Source organism: Acanthochromis polyacanthus, chromosome 5, assembly GCF_021347895.1.
Source record: "Acanthochromis polyacanthus isolate Apoly-LR-REF ecotype Palm Island chromosome 5, KAUST_Apoly_ChrSc, whole genome shotgun sequence".
Lineage (NCBI taxonomy): Eukaryota > Metazoa > Chordata > Actinopteri > Pomacentridae > Acanthochromis > Acanthochromis polyacanthus.
The window spans coordinates 27,449,522-27,468,023 of NC_067117.1; the positions used below are offsets into that span (position 1 = coordinate 27,449,522).

An 18,502-nucleotide genomic window follows, 5' to 3' on the forward strand; every position below is an offset into this window, starting at 1 on the left:
TCACATTTGAGAAGCTGGATCCAAAAATGTTTGTGTTTTTTCTTCAAATAGGACGTGAACAACCAGTTTATCGTTAATTGACTATATGATTAAAACTACTATGTGTGTCAGCCATATAACTAGAAATTTTATTTACAAAATTACTCTGTTTAGCTTAAAGGGCTCCATACCTGGTAAAATGGCATACAGAATATTCCAGACACCACTCTATTTTTTAAATATTTTTGGTATTTCATAACCCAGTGTTTGATTACTTGTTGGAAAGTCTCCATGCTTCCACTGCTAACATTTCCAAACCACAATGGGTGAGAAACAGAAGCAGATTTAACAGCAGTGCACCAAAGGTCACTGGCTAATTATGTTACCACAGGAAAAATACGCAGCTGTAAGCAGGGGCTCTGCAACAAGCTCAGCTTTTGATTTAGCAGTCAATTTGAGCTCTAAACCCTCACCTGTGGTCACGACCTTTCAGTAGTTACCGAGAGAAAGAAAGAAATTCATATAACGAGAAGTAAAGATGAGGCAACTGGCCAGGCTCCGCTGTGCAAGATCACAAGGTGAGGAGTGCAGCACTCTGGTGAGGACGTCAATGTCAAACTATTGATTCATCACATTAGTAGTGTGGGAAACAGGACCCTCACAGCTATGAAAACTAACCAGCACATGAGGTAAAGATACTTGGAATATCTGAAATGATTTAGAAAATGGATGGGATAGTTTGGGGAGGCAGGGGGACAGCACAGGTTGACAACAGTCTAATGCATTGTTAGTTGCAGTGCTGGTGGTGGGACTGGAATGATGACAATGTTTGATGGTCATCAGCAACTTTCAGCTGGATTATGACATAAATGGTAAATGGCCTGTATTATACAGCACTTTACTATAACTGAAAAGATACCCAAGCACTTTACATGATACATCACGTTCACACTGATGGCGGAAGCTGCCATGCAAGGTGCTAACCACGACCCATCAGGAGCAGTTAGGGGTTCGGTGTCTTGCTCAGGGACACCTCGACATGAGCTCTCCGGGCCAGGATCGAATCGGCAACCCTCCAGTTACAAGACAGCCACTCTCCCCACTGAGCCCACATAACTCAGCTACCAGTGGAAAGGACTGGGAAACAAATTAGTACCAACATCATGTTTCCTTCAACATTGTTTTTAATCATCATTATTATTCTCTGTCTTCTTATTTAGTGCCTCCATTTGTGTTTTGATTGAGACTGAAATGACTCCACAACAGTTGTTTGTCTATAAAAACAGGTTAGAAAAGGTAAGATAACTATGAGCCACAGAATATTTCAGAAATTTTTGGCTGAATTTAGACTTTGTCTAATCACCATATGCAAACTGCTAAAACTCACGACTGGTTGACTTATGCTAATCATGGCCCCTCCCAGGTCACTGGAAGCGATCCTGCTGTATGGATTAGTTTTTCTTTACTGCTACCACCTTTAGCTTTTCTAATATTGGGTGCTTGATCAGATGAGACCAAGATGCTTTCATTTGGCTCAGATGGTGTCCAGCATGTTTGTTGTGAACCTGACCAGGACTACCACAGTGAATACATAGTCCCAACAATGAAGCACGGAGGTGGGACCATAGATATACTAGATGCCTCGCCGGCCAATGAGCGATGCGTCAGTGCGCCGCCATCTTGGAACGGGAGCAAGCGGGAGTAAACAAACCAGCGATAAGCGTGTTTATCACACACCGATTGCCAAAAAGCTCAAAATGCCACAGTCTTGTGCGGCCTGGGGCTGCACAATACAACGCAACCCAAACACAAGGGCACAAGGAATCACATTCCACAAGTGAGTATGCCCTTTCCATTGAACTTTTCACAGATTTCACCAGATATTGTAGCAGAAACCCATGGTATGATACCAAGACGTTGTCAGTCTGTGGCTATATCTTTGGAGAAGTGCACACAAAGACGGCAAATTGGGTTTCAGAAATAAACTCATACTGAACTTAGAAAAGGATATATTGTTTTTGATGAGCAGTTAAGGAAATCAATATTATATCTAGCTTTTTTTCATGCAGGCATGGAACACAAGTAAATTGAAGAATTTAGGCATGGTTCCAACTTTGTGCCAGCTTTGAAAATTCTTTGGTAGTAAAGCACTGAAAATGAGAAAATAGAAAAACCCTCCAAATTTTTATTAACTTAATATTAACCTTCAACGTAATTTCAAGATAATTGTTCAAAGATGTTAATAAAACTTAGAAGCTGCTTATCATGGTGATCAGAGAAACCTGACATCACAACAGGTCAACACAACAAACAGTTGCAGGAAAAGGGTCCCTAAAACTTGTTGTGCTGATTGACATCATCTCTTTGGGAGTGTAATCAAAAGACGACCTCGTAAGCTTTCAAATGAGCCATACCATGTCGAAATCTATGCATCACAAGGTAAGTTATGAGCGGAAAACTGTGTCTGTGTAATGGTCTCGCCAGACGTTGGTTGTTTACAACTTCACTCCCGCTCCAAGATGGCGGCGCACTGACGCATCGCCAGACTATGCTGGACAGTGGTGCGAGGCATCTAGTATATCTATGGGTGGGACTGTGATGACACGGGAGATGACATTTACAGATGGCACCAAAAGTACCAGTGGATATGCCAAAATCCTAGCTGACAACAACCTTAAAACTTGTACCAAAAAGAATGAGAACCAGAATATTTTTGAAGTTTTGGCCTCATACATTTCCTCCAATTTTCATTTTTCAACTTAACTTGCTGGCTTGTGAACAAACAAGAGGCTTCCCTGGGCAATGGAAGCTCTTCTCTTTACAGTTACCACCTGCAGCTTTTGTCAGGCTTAACAGGAAGAGGTGGAGCTAGATGATCTTTCAGTGTGTGGGGTTGATGTTCATTCTTCAGAATGGTCATGCTGTACAGATCGCATTCGCTAAGGTCTGATCACAATGCAGGCCTGACCACTTCCAAATGTGGTCTGGCTCATTGTCTGATTCTGACCCCAATGTCTTCTGCATCCATTTGCATGCATTTTCCCTCTTTAGATGCCCAAGCTTTAAGCATCCATCATCCACAGACAGACTACTTGTGAATAAGGTCTCGACAGCAAACTCTATATAAAAGATAGACGTTTTCTCCTGGACTGAAAAGTAAAGCCAACACAGATGTGTCATCACCCTGCACTTTTCCTAAAGCTTAGCCATGTTTGAATCGTTTTTAAAATACCAGTGCCATGTGACAGCTAAATCTCGTCACAGATACCGAAACATTATCTGTTACAGTATAATACTTGACTATAAGCAGGGTTCTCCACACAAAAAAGTCTGGTCACTGAATAAAATGAGCCACAATGTCCTAACAACCATATAAAGCGTAACTGCAGCATCCATCAGCACACCCATCTCATTATGTTGGTGCCACCAGTGCTCTGCCTTCTGCCACACCTCTCCTGAAAGCTACCACTCGCTGCTGCCACCAGCGCTGCAGTTGTTCATATAGCATTCAGAAAGTCCCACTGACACCAGAGCCCACCTGTAGCTTTTCATTCTGTCTCCCTGGAGGGGGAAGTTATTCTTGTCACTTCCCTCTCATCTCTGCTGTAGGGCCTTCCTTGTGGGGAGAGACAAGGTCAGAGTCTGAACACCTAATATCAATGGCCCACTTATGCCAAGCTGTACTTACAGTAGCCTACATCATTATAATAATACACTCCATATGAGCAAGTTAATTCAATTCAAATATTGGAGAAGTGCCACATTAAAGCTATGGGCTGGCAGAAATTACAAAGGACACCTGAAATACTCAGTGGGTATTCCTATACATACAAAAGTACATAAAAAATGTGGTAACACATCTGTTAAATGTGAATTTATGGCTTAAATAAACAAAAATAAGATGAAAACGCTAGCATAAGAATTGAATCAGCAGAGGTTGGTCAGTACAGCACTGAAGATCAATATTGATTTAGAATTAATAATTCATGTTTGATGCCCACAGACTTAAAAGTGTCATTTCAACCAACCTTTAACAGATACTCAGACTAATGCCTGAGAAAACCCACAGGATCCAACTATAAGCTGAGAGGAAAATCTTTGCCTCTAGAACAGCTTTAGTTTTCAGTCTGCTGGGTGATGTGAAATGAAATGGAACTCACCTCTCTGCGCTGTCAATACATCCATATTGGCTTTGTAGCCTCGAGGAGGGCTTTGGGCCTGAGCACAAACTGTAAATATCACAAATACTTGGAACATTTCAGGTACAGACAACATTTGCAAAGCATTACTTTTACATAAGCCGGTAATGAGTTACTTAAAAACCAATGTGTGTCAAGGCCACAGAGACAACATTTCATTTTCAAAAGAGAAAGGCAGAAGCATAGCTTTTTTTTTGTATTTTTCATTTCTCTTTAAAGTCAAGGTTTCACAAGATAACAGCTCTCTAGGGTTGTTGGGACTCAAGTTATGCTTGATCACGACCGCATGCCAACGAATTTCCATCTTCAGCACAAATGCATGAGTGGGATATATTTTTGTGATAATCAGAAGCAGGTAAATCGAGAGTTACCACATAGTTTATACAGCCTAGTGTTTAATATTGCATGGCATGCCATTTGCAGGACTCGGAGACCTTTGTGTTTGGCGTCTTTCTTCAAGGACGTAACTCAGCACAGCATTTGACAAAAGACAAATGATTTTCACTCCACCATTAAGCCAAACCCCCAAACTGCACTTGCTGAAAATGTCAAGATGACATCTCACAGAGGAATTTAGCAAAGTAGTTCTGTGAGTGGACCTGCAGCTATCCTTCACAGAGCTCATTTGCACTCACACCTGACCTTTAGATATTCTGCCCTGAAGGACTGATAAGAAATATTTGATCGGCAACTGAAAAATGCCCATTTTGTGTTAGGATACATGTAAAATTATGCAGATGTGGTTTCTCAACTAGAAACTGGATTGTGCGACAGAGAAAAAAAGTTTTGATGTAATTCTGATTCTCTTCCAGCAAAGATTAATATCAGACTTTCTATGTTTAGTGGAGACAAGTCTTCCTGACCAACTCCAATGCCCATTATGAGGATTCTATTCCTACCTGGTATGCTATGCAAGAAAAATATCTGTATCACTCAATGGCATCTGATTCCTGTCTTATTGGCTTGCTTTCTCAGCAAATTTTCTGACTTCTCTTTAAACTTCTGTCAAGTAATAGTCTTTTTTTTTCTCCAACATTCCACTTTGCCAATTGCTAAATCCAGGCCTTATCTTATCTGTAGTAATATTCTGTCCATCCTGCCATCATTGATACAACTACGTCAGAAATCAGAAGTGTGTGATTTGTGCAGCAGATCCTCCTGCTTATGCAAAAGCTGCTGAATTATCGACCAAAACTGCCTTCATCATTGAGGTAACCATGCAATTCTGTAATCACTGGAGCTACAAGGCACCGGCTCCACTTAAGGTTCTAATGGAATCGCAAAATGACCAGAGAGAATCCGTAAACAAACAGTGATCTATAATGAAGAGCACACAGAGAGCATTTGATTTAAGATTGGATTTCGAGAGAGAGTAAATCAATCTTTGCATCATCACAGCCACACAATATTTATAAGCACTACCAAGCCGAAACATAGCAGGCTCATTCTGCCTCTTGCTTCCACACAAAACAATCGATCATAAAGTTACCATGACAGTACTCACAACTCTCCAAGTAATGCTCTGCTTCAACACCTTATTTGCTCCTCATCCATGTTCAGGTACCATGTAGCCACCAAACACATCTGCTTGTTGCTGGATGGACATTGGAACTACCTGCCTAGCAACAGGTTGAGTGAGGGCCACCACTGGAAACTTGGGGTTGTGTTGTTTCATTTATGTGATTACGATGCTTCTTGTCCATGCACATTTAAAACAGAAGTCCACTGGTGAGTATTGGCCAAGATCGAAGAAGACAAACAAACGTCGCTCAGTGAACCGCTATCCATAATCAGCTGATGCATAAAAAGCCTGGACAACGACAATTAAACCCAGCAATTACAAAATTTTTACAAACATTACCTACACTTTAAATCATGCTGAGCTTGTATGGGAACCAAAATGAAACCTAAACAACAGCGAGGACATTTGAACATGTGCAGCCTTTATCCAAAAAACAATTCAATTAAACATCTGCTTGTCAGTTCTAATTTTATATTTGCTTAAAATGTGGCTGCCAACCAACTCTCCATCTGCAGCTGTCATCATGCCAGTATAAAAAGCATTTAGAAAGGGCAGGGCTGTAAGAAGAGGAGGGGCATTGTTATGCATTAAAGAGCATCTACACTGTAGTCACCTCCAGTAATCCTACAGGCACAAATACATCCTCATGCAATATCACTTAAATGCCAAAATTGCATCACTTCTCAATGCATTATGCCGACATTCCTTCTGTGAATAACCACAAATATTTTAGAGTGACCTTTAAAAATACAGACCCCAAAGCAGAAAGTCAGTGCAGCAGAAGAGAAACACCTTTAAACACTGACATACAAGTTAGAAAACCTGTGATCACACAAATATGGCTATAAAATGACCTGTGAAAACCAGAAATACCTCAGTCTTGGACATATTGGCCGCATTCAAACAACAACTGACAGGAGAACTGCAAAATCTGATTGTGACAATTCCCAGAGATGAAAAATGATAAAGGAAATCAGTGGAAACACTTGTGGCAGCAATAGGAGATATAGCACACAGTACCACTAATCAGAGCCACTTCTGCACAAAATAGCAAGATGAAGCTTTGCGAAAAGTCCACAAAAGGAGCATACTGTTTGGACAGATGAGATCGAGATACATTTATCCAGTTTGTTTGTTGTGAACCTGTCCAGGACGACCGCAGTGAATGCATCGTCCCGACAGTGAAGCACAGTAGTAAGGGTGTGACGCTATAGAGCTGCATGAAAGCAAAACATGTCTGTGGATTTACAAAATTCAACTGACAAGTTTATATAAGAAGGGACCATGTACAATATTAAACATAAATGTTTCCATTTGATGCATTGTACCAGAGATAGCTTTAAGCTAATTTTCATCTGCAGTGGACTCCTGTATGCAGACACTTCGCAGAATAGGAATATTCCAGCATGAGACTGATCCAAAATACACAAAAGTTACTAAAGAGGAAAGAAACATAAAGCTATGACTTTGCCAAGTATATCACTGGACTTGAATCCAGTAGAAGACCTCTTGGGTATTCTAAAAGAAGGGTCGAGCAACTCCCCAAGAAAAATCAGCTGGAATGAAAATGTTCTAAGAATCACAAAGCAAAGATCTCTAAAAACTTTGTATCTTTCATGCATTTTGAATATAGTAAATGCTAACTTTTAGTTCTGTAATTTTACAAGAGCAAATACCATTCTGTTCAACTTAGAAAATAAAATCATTACTGTAAGGTAAGAAATGTTGAAATCTAAATGATATTGCTCACTCACTCCTGTTGTGTTTCGTATGTGCATATCATTGTCTCCAGAAAGAATCACCTCCATCTGTTGTCATGTTAATGACTAAACATATAGCGCAAAGGAGGCTGCATCTCAGTTGGCACATTCAGCGTCCATTAATCTGTGGATTCTAGCATAACCTACGTGTACGTTGGCTCGCACCTTCCTCTCTAATAACTGACAAGGCTAGAGGGTGAAAATTACAACTGCAGGTCGTTCCGCAGTCAGCCTTTAGGTCCACTGTGATATAATGGATGAGCAGCGGTCAAGTCAGTCTAAATGGCTTCAGCACAATGATAGATGGCCTCCATTTACACACCTGATAAAATCCTAGAGAAAAATGTTATCTGCTCTCAAATGGCCAGCGCCAGGGGGAGCACAGTTTGATGTCACCTGTCTGCGTGAATACCAATACCGCTTCATACAATGTACGCTACAGGAAAGGGAAAAAAAGGTAAATGTGTAGTGCAATTAATCATAAAGACCAAAAGGATGTTACTAAGCGCAACAGTCTGAACATAAATTAACCTCAAGGTGGCATTTCAGCTGCATTCAGTGTCATATATAAATATTTTTCTGTTTGTTTATCTGTAATACGGCAGAGAGACACTGAATACTGTCACTAAAACACTTCAAGTTATCCTCCGTCTTCCACATCAGGCCTCAGGGAAGACAACTTTCACATTTTTGTGCTATTTTTCCTGATATTTGCCAACATGAGATGGATTTACCTTCAAAAACTTACTGTAAGCTTGTTTGTTTAAGCCTCATGAATGCCCTCTATGCATGAGTAGGTTCGCGAGGTTTGATCATTAGCTAATAAGGTGGCATGCTCCATTTGACGATATAAGCGTGACTCACAAATGTCTGACAGACAAGACATATTCAGCAGTAATGACAGTAATCATTATTGACAGCTCTACTTTGTACAATTATGCTTTTAAAAGGACAGCAACCACTGAAAAAGAATCTGGGTTTGCAGAAGGCTGGGGAGACGTGGCTTGTCTGCTTTGCATGCATGTTTAGTTTTATTTCTATTTAGTGTCAGTCAAGGCTGTCAAACACATCATGTAAAATGCTATTCATATAATATTACAATGAGCTCACAACAGTTTATGACAGTTTTTTTTGACAACAGCCATGTAGGAAATCAGCCGACTTCAGTGTCAAGTAAGAGTTTTTGCTGTCGTCAAAGACACAAACACCAGTAAAGAAGAAGATAACTGAAAGGTAAGTCACAGAGTGCAGGCTACTCAACCTTCAAAATCAAATCATTATCCTTGATTGTTGAGTTGTAAAGATGCACACAACAGTAAAAATGGTAAATAAAAGTGTCTTTTTGCAGTGAACAGTCTGGGTACCTTGTTCCGCTTGGAAAGATAAAGAAAAAAAATCTAATTTGTACTGTTCTGCCTTGGTAAACAATGGCGGAGTAGGAGCACAGAGTTGTGCTCCCTCACTGCCACAAGAATATTGATAGGCACAACTCAACACAGAGCGCTCAGACAGATCCAATATAACATTTCAAGGAAATTGTCTCAACTTGTTTCAATTTTAATATAAATTTTAAAAGACTCTGACAGGGGGAGTTCGAACTATTACCAAAAAAGTTTAAGGGAAAGTGATGCAATTTCTGTACAAACTCAGGACTGTCCTGCATATACAATCAGATACATCATTTATTTAATGCATTATATGGTGCTGACTAATGGCAAACCAGGATAAAACATAAATGGAAACATCTAGTGGCAGGTTTGAGGATACATTAGCAGGAATAAGCTGAAAGAAGTCCAGTTACTGTAAAACTATGCTCAACAGTGCTACCATATACACTGACCTACACACATAATTTAGCTTCATTTTGGACGATATATCTGACGGTTAAGGATGAAGGACTGACTTCATTGCCATTAGGATAATGTCATAAAGCGTAAAGGCATCAATATCCATGCAGAAGGACTAAAGATATCTTGCTTAACTCCATTAACTGTTGTTCCTGTCAAAACCTGAATGTCTGCATTCCCCACAATGCCACAGCACGACTCTAAGATTGGTCAGACATGAGTAGGTTGTTCTCCTAGTGGTTAATGTAGCCTTCAGAAAGCCGCAAGCCTCAAGCAGAAACATTCCTGAAGCATAAAGAAAGACTGACGTTCAGTTTGGAGTTCAATTACAAGCATCCAAAAGAAAAGAAAAAAGCAGAGTAAAGTAACAGCCAGCAAGTTCAACCGTTTCTCTTCAGTTGACTATTGTATTTTGAAATATTCCATTTCTTTCAAATATGCAACAGATTTCTAAAATCAGTTTGTTTTAGGATTGAATGTAAGGTCAGATAACTTCATCCTGTATTTATGTTTCCATTCCAGATGGTAACTTTTTTAAAAGCATTTCAATCTCAAAAACAACCGAATTCCACCAGGAACAGCTGCAGAACTGGAAGGCCAAACGGAACAATATGGCTCTATGAATAAAGACCAAAAAATTCAAGCAAAACAAAGTGTTCTTGTTTCCACCCCACAATAAGTAAACATGTCAAACATTTCTGAACTCCAAGTCCACTAGGATTGCACAACATTGCGACAAAAAAGTGATATTGTGAAAATTTCTTTTATGCGATACATATGGTGAAGAGAATGCACAAATCTGCATCAAATGAAACTTAAAACTTGGTTCCTTTTCAACTGAATTCAGAGTATCTCGCAGAGGAAAAGGATAAACAAAACTACTCCCAAATAACTTCACTTATTGAAAATATGCGTAACAAGAGAGACTATAATTTACTGATGTCCCTTAAATGCCTCACATGCCGACTACAGTAGGAGCTGGCTGGGCACAGAGAAGCCTCTAGTCTCCACTTCGTTACAGCAGCTCAGACAGTGAACAAAAATTACTACAAAAACAGTTAATTTCACATTTACTCAAAACCAACAGATTGCATCTACATAGACTATTTTCTATGATAATTTTGGACTCAAAAGCTGTGCCATCAACGCCATCTCAACAAATACAAAACAGGATTGCACATATCCCAAACATTACACAAAACACATACATGCACCATAGTAAAAACATTATTAAAAATGATTGCACAATCTTCGGCCCAAGCAGCACCGTTCAGGAGTTTGATGGATGTTGGAGCAAATGAATTTGTAAAACGGTTGAATCTGTAGTTGTGGACTCTATATCCTCTGCCTGAGGGTAGCTGCTTGTATTCTGAGTAAAGGATATGTGATGGCTCAGTCACTATCCTCTGGGCTTGCCAATTAATGGGAAATGTGCAAGTTTTCTTTATCTATGAAGGAGCAAATAAAGACGTAGTATAATGTGTTTGACTTCATTTGCCTCACTTTGCATCATACTTCATTCAAATTGTTTAAAATACACAAAGTTCTGCATCTTGCTGCATTACAATAATAGAAAACAGTAACCAGTTCATTACTGTAAACTATCGCGGCTTCTCACGTCTGCAAAAATGTGCAATAGACTGCGACCAATTTATGTGTAAAATGCAAATTGTTCAATGGCATTAGCTGTCATGAAGTCTGATTTATTGAGATGTACTCTGCCTTCTGGTTAAACTGGAATTATGGAAAATTAAACAAACATTTCAATGCAAACTGCTTAATTTGGGAAACCAAATATTTCCATTGGAGCTGCAAATCTGGCCCAGCGGCAGCCATTTGCGTACCACTGCTGTAGACTCCTATGTGAAGCAGAATTTCCTGAAATCCGCAGTTACATTTACACCACAATTAGCTACAGAATAATGCAATTTTAATGATGTCCCTAAAGAAACAAAGGCTGTATCTGGTGCTTATAGGACTTTGTTTATTGATGAGTTTTGTGGTTGAATTATAAAAACATGTTCATGTCTGATACCATCAAACTATACAAAACACATTTGATAAATCGCCTTGTGCGCCAATGCACATCACACCTTCTGAACACAAATTTTTTTAAATACATATACGGTTCCTTACGCTGACACGAAGTCAAGTAAAAGCTGCCTCATGTGGAGGTACAACAGCAGCAGTCTTAGCAATTAAAAGTGACATGAAACAGCTCGGTTGTTGTCATTAACAGAGAAAATATGGTTTTAATTGGAACCCGTATCAGATTGACGTTAAAACTGACAACAAAGTCGTTTTGAGCCAAAATATTGCTTCATGTTAATTTGGAGGTTAATTAACTTTTCAATCTCATCCTACGATTTCACACCAGGGGGCAAATTCAAAGCAACAACATAGGAAAAGATTTGATATAGGAGGGAAAATAGTCTCTCAGCTTTTCCTTTAGAGCAGTTGTTTGTGTTGTAGTTTCTGTTTACAGAAAAAAAAAGCTGAATTCTCCACTTTACATTTAGCAATACATCAATTTTTCCTTCGCATTTCCCATCCGACGCCCATACAGACTGTGTCATAAAGCATCACATTCTGCACCTTCTGATGAGAAAGGTTTTTTTTTATTAATTCTGTTGAAAGTTTAACTGCACAAAATATTTAAAAAAAACAGGAGCAACAAGCACCACGTAATACACAGGATGTTACATATTGAGAATAAACAATAACAGAATTCTATAAAGCTGCAGATCTCTTAACATCCTCCATGAATATTTCATTCCAAAAATGCGTTTCTCCTTTTGAAAGTTTATTTATTCTTCTCATCTCCTGCGTTCAGATGGCAGCCTGTCAAGACCACCCTCGGGGTTCAAAATCTACACTGTTTGTCTGTGTAAAATGTATTTCTGCTTCGGCTGTAAATGCATCACAAAGAGTGCATTTTTCACAGCTTGCCCACAGCAACTGTGGCATATGTGCTTACTCATAAACCCAAAACTTTGTTATATTCCTGACCAATTTTCATATATCCTCTGGCGATGTTCACTTTTTGACTCCTGATTCACTGCGCCGAGCTACTGACCAGCGAGTTGTTATTTCCTGCAGCGTCGCGCACACACACGTGTAAACATGCAGAACCGATGGAGCCTTGAGTCGGGTCTGAAATAAACACTTTCTGAAGAACAGCTCTTGGAATGAGTGAAGGACGTATGGGGGTTTGTTCATTCTCTGTGAGAATGCAGTCAGTGTGAAGGAGGGCTGCCTGAGTTCACCTCATTCAATGAATTTTTAAAGCTACAAAGGCAGTGTGCTATTCAACAGCTAATGGTTAACTGTGAAAGGATCACTTAATGATATACATGTGTAGGTCATCACAGGTGAAATGCCTCACATGGATTAAAAAAGGTTGATTTAAAGAATCACAAATGGCTGCAAAAAGATCACAGAAATATTGATATCTAGTGGATCAAGAAGCAGAATGTGTCAGATGTAATAATCATTTTCATTATCAAGTCAACTCTGATTATTAAATAAACACCTGACATATCTCTATGTATATTCAGAAGCTTTTTTCCATAAAAAATAATCCATGTAAAATGGCTTAGATGCAATTCTACAGGGCTGCACAGTGGGCTAGTGGTTAAGACTTTCACCTTGCAGCAAGAAGATCCCCAGTTCAAATCCCGGCCTGGGCCTGGGATCTTTCTGCATGGAGTTTGCATGTTCTCCCTGTGCATGCGTGGGTTTTCTTCAGGCACTCCAGCTTCCTCCCACAGACCAAAAAATATGCTGAGGTTATTGATGACTCTAAATTGTCTGTAGGTGTGAATGTGAGTGTGATTGTTTGTCTGTATATGTAGCCCTGTGACAGACTGGTGACCTGTCCAGGGTGTCCCCTGCCTTCGCCTGAATCAGCTGGGATAGGCTCCAGCCCCCCCGCGACCCAAGTGAGGATAAAGTGGTGTATAGAGAATGGATGGATGTAATTCTACATTATTGCTTCCTCTCAAATGAAGCCCAATCCCCTTCTGACTCTGCAGCTCGAGCATACCAGCTCACCTATAACTCTGCTCAAACTGATATACGCAAAAGCATGACAAGTCATAGTACTGGAACAATTCAGTCATACATGTTTGAACTAGAAACCAATTCTAAATAAGTGAGTAAATGATTAATGAGTAAGTGAGTAATGATGCTGAAAGTCCCACAGTGCAAGTTGACAGGATCTGTTCCTTAGTTCATTGTGTACGAAACCCTGGAAGTCTTAATCTGTGGTATTGAAGCTAACATCGGATGGTGTTGAGACTAATTGCAGTTTCAAGATGAAAATGCTACATCATGGTGTTATAATTGACCGTTTATTTTTCGCAGCACACGACAGACTTGCTAGCAAAGTCGAATCATTGATTTTCTCTGGGGGGGGGGGTAAGTTTCTGTTTTGGCTCCCCGATGAATTGTTTAGTCTTTAGAATGTCAACAGTAATGAAAACATTTCCAGAAAAAATATTTTCAGAACACAAGATGATGGATTCAAAAGCCTTATTTTGTCTGACAGTCCACAACCCAAAGTTGCACAGTTTGCAATGCAACAAAAAGGATTATTCACAGATTCTCAAAGGATTGTTTCATTGGTCAGAAGCAAGCAATTAGTTGTCCGACGCATAAATAATCCCAGAGTGTAGCCTGATTATCTAACAAATTTTCAAAAATTTACATTCACAACTAGCTCAAGCTGAGAGCAACAGAGCAGGAAGCAGAGAACTAAAGGAGGTTTTGTTTTGGTCTTCTGATGGGATGCGTTGATGAATATGTTAAAGGCCCCATATGGTGAAAATCCACCTATATTCTGTTTTGTGCATCTTCAAAACATAATAAATGGAGGTGTGAAATAAAATCTACAGGAATATGGAGACATTTACTACTGTCATTCACAAGTCAGTAAGACCTCTTTTCAGTGTCTATGTAGAAACTGAGGAACCAATAGTCATTGAGCTTGTAGAATCCTGTCCCCTCATTGGTCGCTGCTTCCAGGTGAGCCATTCAGAATGAGCAGCTGCTTGTTAGTTCATCCAGTTTGTTGACCTTCTAGAGCTGCACTTTTAAGTGTCTCGGCCACAAGTAAAACACAGAAAGAAAGGTTTAAAGTGTTAGAAAGTACTGGTCTCAAACACTGATTCAACCACAAGTGCAGAGAGAGTCTTCTTCCTGAAGGGGGTGTGGACAGCTACCAATCAGCTGCCTTTAAAGTGATGGAAGCAGAGAAAGTTCATTTAGATCAGGGCCAAAACCAGCAATTACACAGTCAGGGTAAAATGTAAGATCTTTGTGGTATTATGAGCTGAAAAGTTGAAAAATTAGTTCTTACATGTGAGACTTTGATTAATTTGGGTGCAATATAGGCCCTTTAATGTGAAATTGGAGATAACAAGGTAGACTTGCAGTGCAAAAAGGCTGTGAAGTGGATTTGTTGGGGTCTATAACGATCTAACAGCAAAGTCTCCTTCAAAACATTTCATTGCATCAGTAATCCTAATGATGTAAAGGTTTGCTAACCACACTGCCAAAGGAATCTTTTGCACTCCACAGCTGTAGGTCAAACATCCACCAACACACATCCTATCTGACCTTGATAAGAGCCGTACAAGTTTGTGCCAGTTGTGAAGTTTAACAGCCAAATAAAGCAGCGAATAAACGCAGAGGAACGGCACAGTGGATTAGCTCACAGCGCAGAGTGGAGAGAACAATATGCTGCCACTCTATCAAAACAGAAACAGACTCCAGAGCTGCTAAGATCTCTGAGCAGCCTCCACGTTCTCTCACTTCACTGATTACCTGGAGTAACAGGGTGACCCGTCCTGCTGCGTCGTCATAGGCTAACATTATACTGTGTGTGTTTGTGTGTCAGAGGGCCTGGGAGGAACACAGCTCCCTCACCGGCCCTCCAGTCAAGGCCAGGACTGTATGCTGACTGCGGTCAGCACAAAAAGAACAGCTGACGTGGCCCAACTGTTGACAGAACACAGGGGACAGGACTCCCTCTCAGCTGTGTGCGTGCAGATTGAGTGCTTTTAGCTAAAAAAAAACACGTGCATACTGTTCAATTTTTAGCCACATTTCAAACACACACCTTTCCGTTTCCTTTCAGGTATAAAAAGCAACACCACGTATTAGACTGAAAATCCCAAGAGAGGGCTCCTGTCCTCCACTCTGTACTGATGGCTATTTATAGCTCCGCACAAACGATGAGCGAGCAAATATGATAATGATGTCATAGGTTAAAGAGGCCTCACAGTCTCAGACTCGGCACGAATAAACAGAACCAGGTTATTGCTGTAGATGCAGCTTTCATGAGCAAAATTGCATTCTGTGAAGGCAGCATTTTCAGCAGCAGCTGCAGCGTAACTGGTGATGTCTGAACTTTTGCTATCATCACCAAACTATCTGTTAGACTGACGCGCTAATCATTCACCACTGGAGATGCTGCAGTTTCATATTTGCAGAGGCAAGCAAGGAGACGGGAGGATGGAGGGAATGAAGGAAACTATGAGAGTACTGCATTGGTATACAGTTAGATGATAACATAAAATTGGTGAAACGTCAGAGTTTTTGCTATATCATATGTCTCATAATATTCTCTGTTTTGGATCACTGCAGGGAACGTTGCAAAGCAGGATGGTTTCATGGCAATCCTCGGCTCACTGCGATTATGATTTATGTTCCAGTGTTATTATTTCTAAAGCCAAATTCCGCAGATTTTACACACCAACAGTTTCCTCATCATAAGGTGTACATGCTGTCAAATGTTCTCTGGAGCTCAGGAGAGACTTTTCAAAGTCTGACTTAATCTACATGATAATCTAAAACCTTTACTTGCCGAGTGCCATGGCAGTTTTTCAGTCAGTGGCGAGCATATTTGACAATAAATTAAGTGCAGTAGTCACTATCATTGTCTACTTTTCTCTACTTTGTGCCATTCCAAGCTGAATCTCATTTCATTGTAAATTGTTGGGTCTTAGCGGGGAATTCACAGTTTTGAAAAATCCCACTGGGTCCTGGGAAATTGTGAAATTTCATTATTTTCTGCCAATTTATAGGATAACAATATAATCAAAAATAAAGTTTCCTGATTACTTAGCAAAGAAAATGCCAAGGTAAAACCCTAATTCCAGTATATACAGATTCTAGCCTTCATCTAGGACCGAAATCTGTCTTATATTTCCAAGAAGTCAAACATTTTAGTCAAACCTTCATTCATAAAATCTGTGATGGAAAGAATACCGACAACACAAACTCACTATATGTTTGGAAATCTTTACAGGAACTTGCAGTAACTTTTACAGTAATAGAAGATCAGTATAAAGGGTCTTTTTGTCCATGACTTTCTTGCCCATAAACTGGTCAGAGCTCAAACTATTGGTTTCCAACAAACTTCCAATTTTGTACTTTAAATTGTCCTCCCATTACAGATTCTGTCAAATGTCAGATTTCACTGAAAGCATTAATGTCGCGTTCAATTAACTGTCAGAAACGGTGTGATGGACAAAAGCTTCTTGAAGTCTGAGGTGCAACTGGAAAACCAATTTAATGCACCCCAACATCAGGAGAAGCAGACAGTCTCACATCACTCACTAACCCCAACCCTTTGTACATCAGTCACAGAAGTCAACATCACTCAGCCCGTGCAATTTGCTAATATAGCCCTTCCTAAACATGCAGCATTCATGGTATTTATTTGCTACTGCATGTAATATTCTGACTAAAGTGATGCTGCTTGCCAGCATTTTTGAGCTCAGCCATGTTGATTGTTTACATCTACGCTTCAGAATGTCAAATGATGTCCAAGCTGACTCAAACGCACCTAAAACACAACAGGGAGCAGGACCAGATACTGATATTCACTGGGAGCAGGGCTGCTACTAGCTTGTCGTGGTTAATTTCGCAGAAAATACCAGAAATGTCAATTCAAATTTGGATCCCATGTGTTGCCTTCAATCATGTCATGTCAACTGACCGCATGTGTTATATTTGCCATTACCGTAGCTGCTGTTGGGGTATGAGTCATGTTAGCTCTGCACACACTACCTGCAATGTAGAGATCCAGGAAAAAACAAGGATTCAAACAAAACACTGGAGTGACAGGGCAAGCCTTCTACAGCTGTCCGGAGTGCAGATCCTTGTGTAGTTAAGCTAACTAGATGGCTACTTTCATTGTTTACTCTGGTCAGAGATGTGCAAAATTTATAACACACTATTTTGCACAAGTTCCTCTTTCCTCAGAACTCTAAGTCGCAAGCATAGACTGTACTAGTAGAGAAAAGATGGACAAAGTAAAAGCACTTTAAACCTGCATTCTCTCTAACAACCAGCAGGGGGTGACTGCTCTAACTACAAAAAGAAGTCAGATTGGAAAGTCCATGAGAAAATGATCCACTTCTCACTTGGTGTGTTACCTTAGTAAACATTTTCTCAATGAGTTTATGATCTCAGTCACTAGTTTTAAGTGTTTTTAAAGCCAGCATGGTGTTAATTTAGTAAATTCTGGTCCAAATTAGACGATAATGCAGTGCATGTTCTTGTGTTCTCGAGTCGGATCCACCACTCTTTCCATACGTCCAGTTTTAAAAGTAAGACAAGGCCAGATTCCAAATTAAATGCTTCACAACTGTAGTCCATACATCAGTAGATGACAGGATGGTTGCAATGTTTGTAGGTAGCAAGTGCAAAGTAACGATTAGCCACACAACCATAACAGCCATATTTATGGGAAATATGGCAGGTAGAAATAAACCACAAGTATTTATTAAAGAAGCTGACACCAGGGGATATTTGAGAAGTGGCTTGTATTTCTGGATGAGGGTTACTAGACACTGTGATGTTAAATGACACATATATCCATATGGACTACCCTAAACAGCTCAGTGGCTTCACAATATGCACAAACTAAATTACAAGAATTGTACAATATTCCACATGTTTTCTCAGAAAAGCAAGGTTCTGATGGATCTAAAAGAGTAAATGCTTTAAAACAATGTGCTTGCTTTTCTCAATAAAACACTTCATGCATTAAAAAGTAACTGCACTTCTTGCTAAAACAGCCTGCATGTGTGCTTCCATCCACCAAAGCAGCTGCCCTTATATTGTTTGGTAGCTGTGATGGAACATTTCTCAATCATTTGTGATAGTGGCGGTGGGCAGTACTCC

At 39.9% G+C, this 18,502-nt stretch overlaps 1 protein-coding gene across 3 annotated transcripts in view; it reads right to left on the minus strand.

The window, feature by feature from the left end:
* The window catches only part of iqsec1b (IQ motif and Sec7 domain ArfGEF 1b), a 232,400-nt gene that overhangs the window by 212,590 nt on the left and 1,308 nt on the right, over window positions 1-18,502 (minus strand). The gene's annotated exons all lie outside the window — the stretch shown is intronic.